The following is a 17,334-nucleotide window of genomic DNA, read 5'->3' as shown; positions in this document are numbered from 1 at the left end:
AAAATAAAATATTATAAAAACTATATAGACATATTAAAAAAAAGACAAAAGCACACAACGTAATGACTAAAATTCTAAGTGAATTCAAAACAGAAAACTAAATCACATATAAATAATAAATGATATTTGATATTACCAAGTTATTTCAGATCAATAATTAAAATGCCATCTGTCCCAACATTTGTGTTTAAAATATAACATCAACACACACACACACAAAAGATTTTCTACCCATTTTCAAACTAAATAATAAATTGTTTATTGAAAAGAAAACTTGATCAAATACAGAGACTTTACAATCCTATATCTGATGCCAAATACCCTCTAAGGTAAGCATATTGTTGGTCATAAGGCACAGGAAATATATATATATATATATATATATATATATATATATACATCAATAAGGCAAGCTCAGCACAGAGGGGTGCTCTGACTGAATAGGTTTGCTTTTTGTGAGAAGTATTATTCATAATAATAAGCATAATCTGTCATAATATTCACAATAATTTATACAATAAAACACATTCTTACTGACATGAATAAAGTCAAAACTATGAGGTTTGACAATCTGCATACCATAAGCCCAGCTCAGTGACACTGCAGCAGACAAAACCACAACCTTCAATTAATACCAGACTACACATGAGACATTTTACATAACTCTGAGAGAAACATGTTTGAGGAAGCGCAGCTGGGTCGCAGTGGGTGAGAGGTGAACAGGTGTTTTTGAAAAGGAGTGAACATGTGACTGAGTGCTATACAGAAAGGCCAAACAAGATTCAGTTACGGCAGAAGTAGATATCCAGGGTCATGTGTCACTGTAGCTAGCTGTCCATCCGTGTTTGAACACTGACAGCCAGTGCTGTGATAGTGGGAGCTAAACCACACCAGAGAACATATAAGACGTGTACGTGTGTGTGTATATAGAGAGAGATGTATATCGATACATATGAACACTTGAGTGTGTAAAACATTTAGGTGCATATTTGGTTTAGTCACACACTTTTTAATGAGCAGAGTACCTCTTTGGTAAATTTATCTCCTAAAAGGAGCATCTGTAGACATTTACAGAGATTATTATATATAACACTTTCAAAGCAAGCATGAGTTCAGTGCTTGTTCAACAAGAACTCTTAGGGTTAATATTTATCAAACTTTTCCAAATACTAAAATTCTTTTATTAATTATTTTATATATATTTACAGGCTGAGCTCAATTATATATCATATGATCTCTCCACCATAAATGTGTGAATGGCGGATACTGTTAGTTTGCCACTCTTGGTTTAGAAGCATTAATGTGTAAACAAATAATCAACGGATGTTGCTGAACCGTATTTCTTTAAAACTTAAATCTTTAAACACTCTCACTCTCTCTTTCACTCTTGCTAAGTCAGTGCACGTAACATCAATAGCGTTTTTTTTTTCTTTCACACTGTAAATCTGTTAAAAGTGAAGATCCAACATGTACAAATTTTGCCCACAGGCTAAAACATGACTGCGTACTGCGTATGAGTCTTGCGTACAGATTTGTAGTTTTTTTGTTTGTTTGTTTGTTTTAAATACAGTATGTGTAGGCAGAAAGAAGTTGGTTCCGTTGACTAAGGAGATTGTCGCCTCATCCCATCCACTGAAAGTTCATACCTGCCAAACACACATAAACACACACATATTCACATAAACAAATTCTGATATCATGTTCTCAAACACTAAATATTAATGATTATATATATATATATATATATATATATATATATATATATATATATATATTAGGGCTGTCAAATGATTAAAATGTTTAATCAAATTAATCAGAATTTTCAGTGGATTAATCATGATTAATCACTATTTGCAATTACATCTGAATCCTAACCATTTTCTTTCTGAAATGCATACCAAAAGATAAATAACAGGACACAGATACATAATTTTCATGTATTGATTCAATATGTGGTTCTTTTTGTCTGAATTTCAAAAGTTTAACATTTACTTAGATCAAATTTACCTGAGCACTATATCAAACCATGCCATTTAACTACAGATAGTGTAAGGCATAGAGTCTGTTATGCATAGAGAAACTCGAAAGAATGAACTCAGAAACACAAACATGCGCCCTCTGCACTCTGGGCACTCTTGTTTTTGGGAGGTGTTCATTTGCTCTGCCACAATACTTTAGGATCGATATTTTCACGTTCTGAAGGCTTCAAGTGTCAGTAAAACAAGGAGAAATGCATATGCTTTTCCAAACAGCTGTAATTTTCGCTGCATTGCATGTAGGCGTTCTGCGCTTGCGCAGTGTGAAACACAGGACGCTATAACAGGAAGAAGCTCCAGCGTATCAACTACCAAAGTCGTCTCTGTTTATCGAGCTTGGCATGAATGTATTTGAGAGTAACTGGGGTAAAACCTTAAGCTGCTTCGGTGTTTTCGTCGCGGCGCTCGCCGCTGTTTTTTACTATCTTGAGAATTCAGAGATCAGCGAGACTTTCCTGACTTGAATAATATGTCACACTGCGCATGCGTGAAATGCGTACAAAAATTTGACGTAATTAACGACAAACAACTAATTAACGCCGTTAACGCGCTATTTTTGACAGCCCTAATATATATATATATATATATATATATATATATATATATATATATATATATATATATATATATATTTACTATGCAATTTTCATGAAAAAATTCAAGAAATGTCATATTTTATACTCTGTATAAAGAAAATGTACCTTATATGTCTCATTACTTAAATGTAAACATAAAATAGTAATGTACCTTATGAAGCATGAGTTATTAAATCAGAAAGCAAAAAAAAAATATTTTTACTTCTAAACAACAAAACTAGAATAATATCTATTATAGAATCATTATTATAATAAACAATTTTCCTCTCCAAAATGGTGCATTTTGTGAGTGATGTTTAAATAGGGTACATTGCATCAGGATAAATTGTAAATAACCACTGTAAAGCACATCTTATGCATATGTTGCCGTAATGGAAATATTCTGTATACATATTACGGCAATAGATAACTGAAAATCATATAAATATGATGATATTTACCACTGCCATACAGTAATCACAGGGGCTAAAGCAAAAAAAAAGAGCCTTAACTTTTTTCCAGGGGCAGGGTGAGACGGGGCAAGCACATGCAAAGCGTGCAATGACTGTGACAACTTTGGATGATTATTTTGGTAATCAAGTAATCTACTGATTATTTTGACAACAGAGTACTCTGATATTTTTTTTTTTTTTTGTAACACAAACAGACCTAAGTGAAAAACAGGCTTTAGTATGACTATTTACATATAAGCTAACAGTGAGAATTGACACAAATAAAATATCAATACCAAGAAATTACATGATTGTATTGAACAACACTGTTAAAATACATGATGTAACATGAGGCATAATATGAAAATAACCAACTTAAGTACAATATGTATTAAAACAAATACCTGCAGAGGGCGCCAATGTCTTGGTGATGTTTCACTCAATTATATTTTAATATTTATGGTAGATTTAGATATGGTTGATGTATTCTCCTGTGTTAGCAAAGGTTTATAAATGATTTACATTACAAATCTAGTAATGTAAGAGGTAATGCACACTGTTTTTCCAGATGTCGTGAAGCCATTCAAATTCCCAGCAGAGGAACAGTTTAGCCCTTTTCACACATACAGTCTGGTACTTACAACTGGTAACATTACCATTATTAGACCGGTACATATGTTCTGGTAATCATATTGTTCTTATGGAGATGGAATGACTACTCTGAGCTGTTTACAAAGCTCTGCTGCTTTATAATTAGCTTTTCTATTTAATTCTAGCATTCCGCAGCTTGTTGCCTTGCTTCTCAGCAATTGAATATTATATTATGCGCATTTAGTTTTTAAAAGAGCAAAACATTCTGATTGACTAGTAATGTTAGTTTGGTTGAGAGTGAAAGCTGCTCCTCTCATACCATTGTTAGGTGAACTCATGGACTAGAAAATGATATCAAATCAACAATAATTTTTTATATTATTATTATTTATTTTTTTTTTTTAGATGTAGGATTTTTTTTTTCACACTGGAAATCAGGCATGGTGCTGGAGAACTTTAAGCCCTGTAATCAATATCATCATATTCATATGATTTAATGGCTTAATCTTTGTAAATTACACAAAAATTTTACCATTGCGTTGAGCTCTTTGACATATCCTCAGAGTTCAAGTCAACTAACACCTGGGAGAAAAACACACACAGTTTTCATTTATAAATAATTAGTGAGAGCCAAAAAAATAAATAAATAAAAAAGAACCTAGAAAAGATTATCCTATATTATACATTAAGAACAATGATGTTAAGGATGTTATGAAGTTATTTATAATGCGCGAGATGTCACCTTTCCCAGCAGCCCTCTGTGTTTTGACAGAATTCCTCCTCCATTCTTCACGGCCACATCTAGTGTTCTTCTGTGCAACTCCACAAGTGACACACTGAATTCAAACCTATATATTTAAAACCAACACAAAAGGTGTATTTTTATTTAATGCAAAATAAGAAAACTTTTTTTTTTAATGCAAGAGCAGACTGGAAGAGGAAAAAAAGTGGCCGAAGAAAGAAACTGACGTTTGATCATAGATAGGATTCACTGTTTTCTTCATCGTGTTTGTTTTTCTGCGTCCAGAGCGCCGTTTATCAGGCAGCAAATACAAACGGACGTATGGATCAGAGCCATTTTCAGTAGAAGAGATCAGATTCCTGCAAACACACAAACATGAATACTTTCATATTAAAAACATCTTTCAGAAGCACTGAAATACTTCAGATGAATCAAACGTCGTATGTACTTTACCTGCAACTGTGTATCACGACAATTAGTTTGTTTCTTTGGGGACTGTGTCTGATGGTTAGCTGAATTTCACCCAATGGAGCGAAACCAGGCGAGGCGCCACTGCAAAAACAGGGTTTTTTTAAACTGTTGTGGAATTGATGTCTCATGGAAACCATGAATGGAATCAGATGGAAAGGACAAAGAATGTTAAAAATGTTCAAACATACTTCTGTAATAGTTGTATTGTCCTCTGGAGATCCAGGGCGGTGCTGGGATTGGAGATGTCGGACGCTATGCTGGGTGTCTGCTCTTTGTTGTTTAGGTGTAGCTGAGAGCCAGAAAGGGCAAGGTTAGACGTGCTCCGCCCTGATTTAGCCAGACGGGCAGGGGAGTCCTCCAATGGCCTGCTGTCTATCAAGGCTTCCACTCGCGGGGAGGGTTTTGGGTTTCTGGGTGCTGGGGTCGGCTGCTGGGGTTTGGATGTTGGGGTGGGCTCTGAAACATTGGCCTGCTTAGGAGAGGGGTTGGGGGTCGTGCTGGAGCTAGGCTGGTGGATTTGACTTGAGGACGGCTGATTCGTTCCGGACAACTTCTCCATAGACAGAATCTGAAATACACACATGTATACAGATATGCATTGGTTACTGACTGTGTTTTCAGAAGTGACACTGAGATGGACCCTCTATACAGGTCAAGGTTTAGTTGTTTCTTTGCTAGTCATGTTTAACCTGAGGCCTTTAAAGGTTCTCTATATAGGAATGACACCGAGTGGTTGAACTAGGTATTTCAGTCCAAATTCAAAATACAATTGGGTAAACTGGCAGTGGGTGGGTTTCACAAACAAAAACAGACCGACATTCCATAAACAAGTATGTAAACTTTCTTAAATATCTGCAAACTTATTATGTATTTTTATTCTTTAGTAGTTAAAAACTTACAGAAGCTGTGTGGTGTAAAGCATAAAAATTAATACATTTGTTAGGCTAAGATGCTGTGGCCACTTTAGTTTATATATCATATATAAAAAATATATATATATTTTTTTGTTATATTTATCTTAATTTAAGGTTTTTATAGGTGAGGAATCTACACAACATTGATAGAGCTAATGAAATGTACAATGGCTAAGACACCTGATTTGAAGATTTGCAAAACCTGATGTGTGAAACTTTACTTTTACATATGAAATAAATTGTGAATTGTTACTCCATCCATTATTACAAAGAGCAATTTAGATATTTAGCTTGATGGAAGACAAAAACTAAATTATTTATTGTTTATATTTAATTTTTAGTTAGTGCTTCAACCCATGTTTTTAGTTTTCCCTTCCTTTTCATTCAATTCTTTAATTTAATTAAACAAAAATGTGTGTGTAAGATGTTTATGCATGTGTGTTACCCTAAGTGCCATCTTCATCTTAAGCGTAGCACCGGGTCCTGTGTTCTTGAGTGGGAAACGCTGACTGATAGTCATCTGATCCTCCTGCAGCAGATTTGACAGAGGAAGAGAAAACGTCCCAAGGGAACACTCGTGCTTCTCATCCTTTACCTGCACACACACACAAACACACACACACACCACTGTTGTAAACACTGCAACTTCCAGAATTTATGTTTCGATTTTTCATGAATAGGGTACAACTGGGTAAATTCTTATTAATACATTGATTTCTATGATTTGTTCTTTTCCAGACATAAATAAATACACATAATAATACATTTAAAAAGATAACAAAACAAATAAACAAGTATAGTACAAGTATATAGGGGAATAAATCCAGTCTAAATACACCACAGTAGGACATAGCTAGTATAAGAGCAAAAGTGGGTTTGTAATTATTGTCATACTTTCCTACAATATCAAGAACAGTATTTGCTCCCCCTGGCAGTGGACATCTTTCGTGGACATGGGATCTTTCGCCTTTCAGGGACTAGCACAAATCTTTTAACTATTAATTCACTACTCCCCATGTGCATGTGAGTGAATGTTTGTGCTTTACCTCCACTTCAAGTTCTTGAATCTTTGGATTGTGGATCAGGAATGTGAAGGCCTCCTCCCAAACGGGCTCATTGGTTTTAAATCTTGTCTGTAACAAGAAAAGAATGTAAAACATTGAAAACAGCTAAAACACAAAGGCTAAAAAAATTTTTTAGCAAACTTGCAGCATCACCTTTTGCAGTGAAATACTGTATACAACGAAAGCTAAACATTTACCGTTAAATGTAAAGAATTTATATTGATGTATCTTTTTTTAATTTCATGTTTAAATTTGCACCTGTAATAATAACACTATGTTATCCATGTCTACATTTCAATAAAGAGCAATCACTTGTGTGTGTCACTGATTACCTTGCTCTCAAAGGATTTGTGTCCCACAGTAAACTGGACGAATGGACTGGGCATACTGGCAACCTTTTTACCAGACTACAGACAGAGCGTACAAATTGTTATTAACAACCTCTCCATATTAAACACATACTGTAAAAACAACATTATCAACCTTAACCACACATTTACTAAAGCAAAGAACAAGAGGATTGAAATCAAACAATAATAGGGTCATCTCAGTAGAATCTACAGTAGATATTTGCACACTAATGACCTGAAATGATGCTTAGTAGCAACCATATCATATTTACTCCCATCTACATCTGCAATTACTATGAACCCAACCTGGCACGCTGTCCATTATACCACAGAGTTAAATGGAAAGCTGAGGTGGCAGCGCTGTGAATAAATGTGTAACCAAACGTAAACATTTCAAATAATTGCATAAGATTCTTTATGTTTACCAACAAGTCATATTCAAACTCCTGTTATGGACACCAGGGAGCTGTTTACGGTTTATGTAGCTTATAGCCATACAAACATATGCTTATTTACTTGAATGGGAAAAGTCCAAAATCTACAAAACTGATTTTCAAGATTATGTTTTAATAACATATTTTGAATAAGAACTATAATCAAATTAAATGGTACTTTAAATTCTGCTTCTTTTGTTCAAATTACAATATCTTAGGCTGGTTCAGATAATGCACTTGCACATTTAAACAAAAGGGGCAATTTAAACTTTTTATTACTCCGCAATACAGGTTAAAATTATTACTGTCAAAACGTAGAATAGATGGCATGCTACAGATTTTGTTCAGATTTGGTAGACATTAAAGTTGGAAATATTCCATTAGATAGAAAGTTTAAAATAATTGCAAATATTTAGTTTATTTCCCTTTATGAATGCAGTGTCCTATATCAAAATGTCAAGACATTAAACCTAAAAACTGTCTGGATTCAAACAAAGTCTTCTATGTTGCATTTCTGTACAATTGTGTGTATAATTTAGATTCATATTATTACTTGACCACAATTCAGAATTGGTCAAAAGAGATTGGAAAGCTGGCAGATTTACACATGAGAAATAGTCTCTGTTGCAGAATCTGAATTCAGTTTGTGTCAGATGCACACGCAAGTCTGCATGCAGTTAATCAAAGCAAACAAACGGCACACATGGTACCTGCTGCAGATCTTAAATCAACATAACCTTGCCAAGTCCTTCTACATATGTCTATAATGTATGTTTGTGTAAATTGTGAGAAAACTGGTTACCTTTAGCGCTTTATTGACTGTACCCTTCTTCAGACCTGCACTGTTGAATTCTAAAGGATTGCGCTATTTCCCCAAGCAGAAAAGGACAAGACACACACACACACACACACACAAACAAATACAAATACAGGCAGGATTATTAGGATGGCATGCAGAGTTAAATTCATAATTGCACAAAAACACACAGACATCCTTAAGTACTCAATCATACACAACAATATGAATGATTTCGGAATTAATGCTTGGTTAATTTGATGAATATGAGAAAAGAGGAGGCTTCATTGTATTTTAACTGTGTGGCTGTTCAAATGATGAGACAACCCTAGCAGAACACATCAGCATATTTTTATATTTTGATGCCTGGAGGGTGAACACACGAGAGGACACGATTCAGGTGTTTACAACAGTAATGAAGAAAGAATGATAGAAAGAAACATGAAAGGGAAATATAGACAAGGCAATCCAAAGAGAATCGATCCAACCCACACTTCACTGCAAATCAACCCGCAACATAATGTGATCGCAAAACATGTCACACTGCAGTGCAGGACACTACAAAGAAGACACTTTCACTGTCAGATGAAAATGACCAAATGAGGCATGGGTTGATACAGAAACAGTTATACAACAGTTACTGTCCTTGAATGTGTTTGGTGTGCCTAATGTGCTGATATTTAATAACTGCACTAGAGCTTTCCACACTGGATCATCATCACCCCGTTTGTTTGTTTGACACATGACTGTTGATCCTGTTTTTGTGTGGAACTTCTTGTGCATAGCAAAAACAAAGTAGCTGCCTTATATTATTCTAAAATAGTGTTGAATCTGTATGTATAAATGATCTATAAACTGTTGTATAAAAGCAATGTCAAACTCGTGATCATCCTGTATCACAGACATGATGAACAACACTCGTTTGTGTGACATTGCTTAATCATGTATTTCATCCAGTGAAGTGCAGAGTGAGACCCGTTTCATTCAACATGCTTCCAAAATTCATATTCTACTACACCACTTATATCTCTGTTACCCCATCCGCCCAATACACAAGCCTGTAAGAATTTTTTTTATGTTTTTGAAAGAAGTCTCTTCAAAAGTACAGCCATTACTCCATTCTTCTTCAGTGTTACACGATCCTTCAAAAATCATTCTAATATGCTGACTTGGTGAAATTACGTATTATTAATGCTAAAACTGTTGTGCTACTTCATATATTTGTGGAAACAGTGTCACATTTTTTGAAGACTCTGATCTGATGAACAGTTTCGAAGCATTTATTTGTAACATAAATATTTTGGAACATTATAAAAGTCTTTACGGTTAATTCTGATTAATTTAATACATATTTTCTATATCCAATAAAAAGAAAATCTTACTGTTCTCAAACCTTTGAATAGTAGTGCATCTCAAACTTTCTCTTACACACAATTAATCAGCAAATATTTTGAGATAATTAATACTGACCAGTAACGATTGTATCCTGTCAAATACTGCTTCATCAATTATTTATTTTTTTAAATCTGATTTCAATTAATGAAATCAGTTTGTTTTTTTTACTTAGTTAAAATAAATAATCCAAACTATTTTGTGCATGTCTCCCTTGTCATCACAAGGCATTTTAATCTTATTTTTATACCTAAAAAAATTATATTATCAAACATACACACATCCGTTATACTATAAATAAACAGCCAACCTATTTTCTAGATACTGGTATCATTGTTGGCCAATAAAAAACTTTGATCAGCAATATACCCATGACCACATAAACCTCATTTAGCTCTCCAAACAGGGCTGACAAATGCATTCTGTTACTGTGTGAACATAGTCAAATAGTTTTCACTGAACCACCTGATGGTCTATATTCAAATACCCTCTTTAAAGGAAAAAGTGCACCTACACATTGAAAAACAACTGGCATTAACGCCTCTAATACAGACTATTTAGATCTATGCAAAATGTAGGCAGGGACTCTGTAAACACTAGCATGCTGACAGAATGAACCAAGACATAAACAAATCCAAACAAAACTTGAACAGTTTAACATGAAGATTTTACATGCAAATGGGAAGTCGAGATGTAACTATGACACATTTGTAAATGAAATAACCAGGTGTTCATGCACCAAATGCAGGGTCAAATGCAAGCAAACCAATCCAATGAAAATGTGAGCAGAGTGACTCACAAACATTGTCCTGTAGAGGGCAGAAGTGTTTTCACAGAACACCAGCCCAGCAGAGCGGCGCTCTCTCAGACAACCACTGCCCACGTGCCCCTCAAAAACACTCTTTACCCAGAGCGACAGGAAACCAGAGTGGGACAGCAGAAAGAAACAGACAGTGAAAGGAGAAAAGGCAAGGCAAGTGTGATAGTAGAAGTGATACCTGATGAAAGAGGAAAGGTGGGAGCATAGAAAAATAAGGAAGTAAGAAAGCTAGTGTGGGTGTGTATGTGTGTGTGTGTTAATGCTCACTGGCAGATTTTTGGCTGAGTCCAGATGCACCAACAATAATGCTGATGACAGTCCATCATTGGCTTGCCCTTTATCTGCTTTAATGCTGCTTAAAACCTAAAAAAAAGCAACACATGAAAAAACATTAATCAGTGCCAGCTCAGTGCTTTGTGTGATCTACATCCTAACATAACATTGATCATAACTTTCTACTCATCAAAGATTTCCACAAAAAATATAAGCAGCACAACGGCTGTTTTGAATTATTTAAAGAAATGTTTTAGAGCATCTTCTGAAGGATCATGTGACACTGAAGAGTGGGTAATGGCTGCTGAAAAATTCAGCTTTGCGGTCACATGAATAAATTACATTATTTCACAATATTTCTTTTTACTGTATTATTGTTTTACTGTATTTTGAATCAAATAAATCCAGCATTAGTGAGCAAAAGAGACTTCTTTCTTACTGACTCTAAACTTTTGAAGGCTAGTGTACATTTGGTCAATTGATCACTGAAGTCAAAATTGTTAACAGAAGTCATATCATATCACTTGAAGGTGTATAAGGGTGTGTTATGTTACCTCTTCGAGTTTATCAGGTGTAGGGAGAAGAGAAAGCCATTCAGTCTTCAGGTGAAGCTTTCCGTAGCAACATCATCAATACAAACCCTAAAACACCACCAAACACACACCACACACCACTACACACACACACCACACATGAAACTGGGAGGGGATTGTAATATGAAAACAAACGTATTATTTTAAAAAATTCATACTTTATATAATACACTTTTATTAAAGTTACAGGGCCTAGTTCACTTCAAAACATGAAACATTCTGCTGTTATTTACTCATCCTATGATACCCACATCTATAATAATTTTTTGTCATCTTATTCAGAGGCCCTTTCACTTTCATATTTTTTGGAAAGAGGAGACACAAAATTCTTCAAAAAATTTCTACTCGTGCTCCACAAAAGAAATCAAGTCCTAAAGGCTTGGAACGTCACAAGGCTGAGTAAATGATGTTAAGTCAATTTTGAGTCAACTAATAGTTTAAGCATTTTTTTCTATACAAGCTTTATAAAGCTGGACAGATGCAAGGCCAAAATTAGACAAAAAAGGCTTTTTTCGTACCTCATCTACTTTCTGTTCCTTCTCTAGTTCATCTACGTTGATGGTAAGGCTAAAGAATACAGAAACGTCAAACGATTAAAAACACATCCACACACAGATCCTGACAATCTTTAAGGTGGAATCCTGAAGTATTATCGCTTGTAAATATTTGATGATTGACAGCCATTACCTTCCCAAATAATCATCTTTATCAGTGTCCTCATCAAACAGCTCTATCACCACATTCTTTTCTGGGTTATCGTACACAAATGCCTAAAACACACATAAATACCTCGGGTTGGTAAATAGAAACATGTCAGAGAAGGACAGATGCATCACAAATAAGTCCCTTACCTCGTAAACTTCGTTCCATTTAGGATTAACCGTATCTTTGAATGATTTTGGATCTGAAGAGCTGATCCCAAGCTGAATAACGCCATACGGGTCTGACTTTCCTTTTATAAGGCCCACCCAGAAACGTGTCCTTCCCTACCAGGTCCTGCGCCTCCAGAAAGTGAATCCGCAGAATGCTCCTACAACAAAAACACACAGATGACATAAATATTTTGGCTATATACATGTATGCATGTTTATGTGTGAAGTGTACAAGTGTGTCACCTTTGGCATAGGGAAGCGGAGTCTGGAAATTTGTGCTTCATTTACAAGCGGAATAGTGATTTTTGTTCGGCAGCACGAGATAACTGTATATGATATCCTGAATAATGCCGTCACACAACCACTGAAAGAAAGAAAGATTAGCCAATGGGGATGTTAAATATGAAAACAAACCATTCTAATGCTTTCAATTCAATCTATCCACCCATCAATAAATTCATACAGCTTCTGACGTTTTTTCCACAAAAAAACCTATGTGATATTTTTAAGGACAAGACTAAGAACTTGAAGTTGTATAGACCACTTTTATTATACTTTTTAAGTGAATTGAGCTTGATATCTGCAGTTATAATCTTCTTGTATTTTCACTGTACAGAAAACAGCAGCCTAAACATTTTGCTAAGTAACAACTGTGTACAGAAAAAAAACTAGATTTTTGGTTGAATGTCTATTCTTGGTATATATGCTCAAATATGAAAAACAATTTTCAATTTCTTTTTCCACTAAACACACATCTTCAGTCCCTTTTTGAACCATGTAAAATTAAACATCTGGGAAAAGGCAGTGGTTCTTACGGTGGCCAGGGCCCACTAGAGGGCCTCAGTAAACTCAGTAAACATTATATATAATAAAATTAATATTTAATATAATAATTTATATTTTAAATGTTTTCATTCAACTGAAATGCTAAAAAATACAAAACATTCCCCCTAAACAGCTATTGCTTTTTTCTTTTCTTTTTTTCACTGTTCCTGAAATTCCTGAAATCACCAAATGAATTGTGGTTAATTCATTCATTAACACTCCCAGTTTCTGTAAACCAAAAGCTGGAAAGCAAGTAAGCTTTGTCTCAATCGCACCCAAAAAATATATACTGGAAGGCCTTAAAATTGTATGAACTAATGAGGGGTTTCCGAAACAAAAATAATGAAAGCAACTGGGACAAGGGGAAACATTTAAGCACTATAATGCTTCCTCCACCCTCCCCCAGAACTCCATTAGTACAGTTTACATTCAAGCACTTGCATTTATAGTTGTTTATAGTCCTTCCCCATGCTAATGTTAATGACTGTCTCTATAGCATTATTTTACAATAAACTTGCATCTCAGTTTGAACATGCAACACACCGTGATTAATTTATCCTTCAGAGATTAAAGAATTGAGATTGATTTCAGCACTGATGTCTAACCAGAAAAAGAGCATGAAATATGGCTCTTCTGTGAGGGCGTGTGTGTGAGAGAGACAGAATATAACAAAAGACAAGATCTCCACACCTAAACCACAACATCAGCTCCACCTATGATATGACTATAAAAGGAGAAAAAGAGAGAGACTCCTCTGGGAAGACATTAAACTCAACATTTGTATGCACATTGATGGTAGGCGGATTTTAAGATAAAACAGACTATTAAGACCCCATCATTTCCCTGCCATCACAAGTGCGTGTAAACGTGGATCCTCTGATGTGGGCTGACAGGAAGAGCAGCATTTCTGAGACTGGAGTGAGTGTGCATAATGTTTTTTCGAGACAGGTCATGTGACAGCATGTGTGTGTGTGTGTGTGTGTGTTTCAGAGGCTGCCTGATCCACTTTCCAGTTTTTTGAAACTGACATAATGATAAGATGACGTGTCATGGCTGACGTGTATCACTTACTTTATTCCAGGGATGTCCAGCATATTTGTAAGACCCGTCCAGTTTATATCCAGAAACTAAGAGAGAGAAACAGACCCGGGTAACAATATTTAATACATAAAGGTTGTGTCTATATTTGCAAATGTTTGTGTTGTGTTTGTTTCCTGCAAAATATATCCTTCATCTTTCACAGCAGCAACAGTCATTGATCAATTACACAGTAACTTTAGTGGTCTAAAACAGTTACATAAAAAAAATTCAATAAATAATTTTGACTGAACAAATCATTTTGAAGTGTTCATATTTTATTGAAGGTTATAGAATGCCGTAAACACTGCATCTGATGTAATCTGATAAAATGATTACCAAAAAACATTGATTTGTAGTCATTGGTTTTATGTATTATAAGTAAGGGTTCAAAAGTTTTTCTTTATATTATTAAATCAATAGTCTTCCTCAATGAAAATACAGTAATACAATAATATCACAATGTAAAATTACTGTTGTTTTATTGCTATTTTCAGGAGTCTCTGATTAATAGAAAGTTCTTTAGATCAATATTTTGGCTCTATACATCCAGGTAACATGAACAGCTGAATAGAGATGAATAAATGACACAAGTTTAAGAGGAATAGTTTTAGATCTTATTTGAACAGTTCCTGTGGAGCAGGTCAGAGCAGTGTTCTGATTCTGAGAAAAACTCAGGGTGTGGGTTATTATTAAATAAAAGGCATGTTCTCATCATTCTTTATATTGTATGATTGCCTGGTGTAAGTAATGACTGGTATGTAGCAGAAAAAAACTAACTAGACACAAAGACACAATGAAAAGTTCTTCTACATCTGACACAATAATGTGTGTGTGTGTACGTGGTGGTTTACGTACAGGTTTCTTGAGGAAGAACACAGAAAGTGCACCAATCAGAGGCATGTCCCCAAGCAATGGGTCCATGATGACCCTCAACACCCCATTAAGCTACAAATACACACAACAAACAAATTCAAGGTAAGATTATCATATTTTGCATTATTAGTATGACATTTAATTACATTTTTAATTGTCTATATAATACTGGAAAGAAGACAGGTAATCGTAAGGAGGAAGAATGAAAATGAGAAATGTTGGATTCAAACTTGCCTGAATGAGCAGTACAGCTCAATCTGTCACAGCATATGCATTAACTACTAGCATTATATGTGCAGCTGACCCGAGTTTGAATTCTGCTTGGGTTATTTCCCAATACCACCACCTTTCTATAAAGTTTCCTGTAACATCTCCACTACCCTCTTCAGTTAAAGGCAAAAAGTGCATATAAATAATTAAAAAACTTCTGATTGCAAACATGAGAAGGGACTGACATTAACTCTAATCTAACAGAGCACAGTAGCTTTTCTGACATACAGTCCAAACTCATATCAAAGCTCATGTGTGGTCACTCTGATATCTGTTATCAGAGGCAATGGGGACCTTCTCAAATGTAAGCAACTTTATTTAGCAACACACAAACAGGCATGTGTCACACTCTCTGTATCTTACCTGGATGCTCTTGATTCCTGCACGGCAGTAGTATTTCTTAATATCCACATCGATTTCAGTGTTTCCGACAAAACTAGACAAATACAACAACACACAAACAGACTTTCAATATCTCAAGCTCGAAAATGAGTCTCAGTTGTAAACTTTATCTATGTGTATTTTACCTGATTTGTAAGTCCATAATAATCTGTCTTCTGTCTACATTCTCTGTATAAACTTTCACTCCATCCACCCTGAGAGGCTGCAGACAGATGAAAAATTATTTTGTGTGTAAAAGTATATATATATGTGTGTGTGTGTGTGGGTTTACCGAGTGTACCGAGCTGTACTTAATTGACTTAAATATGACTAAGTCTCCCTTTCTGGATGTTGGAGTTAGTCTGTGGTATTTAGATAGCTAGGTAAACATGTGCATGTACCTTGTCCCCCATGTCTATCTTGGAGAAGGTAAAAGTACTAAGGTGCGCATTGGCTCCCTGCACCGCTGGCTCAATGGTCTCTCTGAAGAGTTTATCTACAAACTGACAAATATATGGCCACATCTGATGCACAGTCTGTTAGAAAAAGAGAAGGAGAGAAAGAGTTAATACTATGGAGGAGACATTTCTGGGTTAGCATAGATTCAGATCTATTTTTATAAAACCACTCCACCCACACACACACACACACACCACACACCTTGTTGAGCCACTCCACTCTCTCCACATCTGGAAAATGAACCTGAAACACAAAACATTTATTTAAAATGGAGATTTTTAACACATTCATTAGTCACAGCACATCACCAGCTGACAGTAACAGTTCTCAAAATCATTTAACAAATCAATATTTTTACACTTTATCACAATGACAAATGATTCTTTAAATTTACAGCATGTAGTAAAAAAAAGATATATAAACAGAGGAGTTCAATTTTCACTTCTCTAAACTCTTACAATTAACTAGTTTTATACTCATTACTCATAACGTGACAACATTATAATGACATAATATGGCTGTTAAACTAGAACATATGTTACAGACCAGCAAAACATGCTCTCATATCACTGAGAGCAAACAATTCAATAAAACTAGAGCGTTCTCATTATTACCAATAATAAATCTATCAAAACTATTGGATTCACAACCTTATGAAGCAGGATTTGAAATCAGGATTTTTTTTTTTTTTTATAACAAATAACATTTCGTAAATGTCCAGTTGTGTTTTTTGAGGAGTTCTTCCAAAGATGCTGCCATAACACAAAATAAAGTCAATCAAAAACACAGTCCAATTCACAAACGAATGATACTTATGAATTGGCTTTTTTTAAATGTATCTGTTTAAAGAGTTACTCACTAACTGAATCAGTCTAAATAGTTCTTCACTGAACTGACAGTATCTAAATAAAATTATAATCATATACAAAGGGCTTATTGGAAATGACTGGAATTCAGGTTAAAATCACAAATATTTCCATCTTTGTTTTGTAGGCAGTTTCTTTGATCTGAAATGTTGTATCATGCTGTTCGCTCACCAGACAACCATGTCTCTCTTAGGCTCTGCATCTT

At 34.9% G+C, this 17,334-nt stretch overlaps 1 pseudogene; it reads right to left on the bottom strand.

Annotated features, from left to right (window-relative positions):
* Positions 1 to 1,377: 1,377 nt before the first annotated feature.
* On the bottom strand, positions 1,378 to 16,564 carry LOC113038659 (extended synaptotagmin-2-like; annotated as a pseudogene).
* Positions 16,565 to 17,334: the final 770 nt, after the last annotated feature.

This window comes from Carassius auratus, chromosome 2 (assembly GCF_003368295.1).
Source record: "Carassius auratus strain Wakin chromosome 2, ASM336829v1, whole genome shotgun sequence".
Lineage (NCBI taxonomy): Eukaryota > Metazoa > Chordata > Actinopteri > Cypriniformes > Cyprinidae > Carassius > Carassius auratus.
The sequence above is the reverse complement of the archived record's forward strand: the minus strand, read 5'-3'. Positions and strand labels throughout refer to the sequence as shown.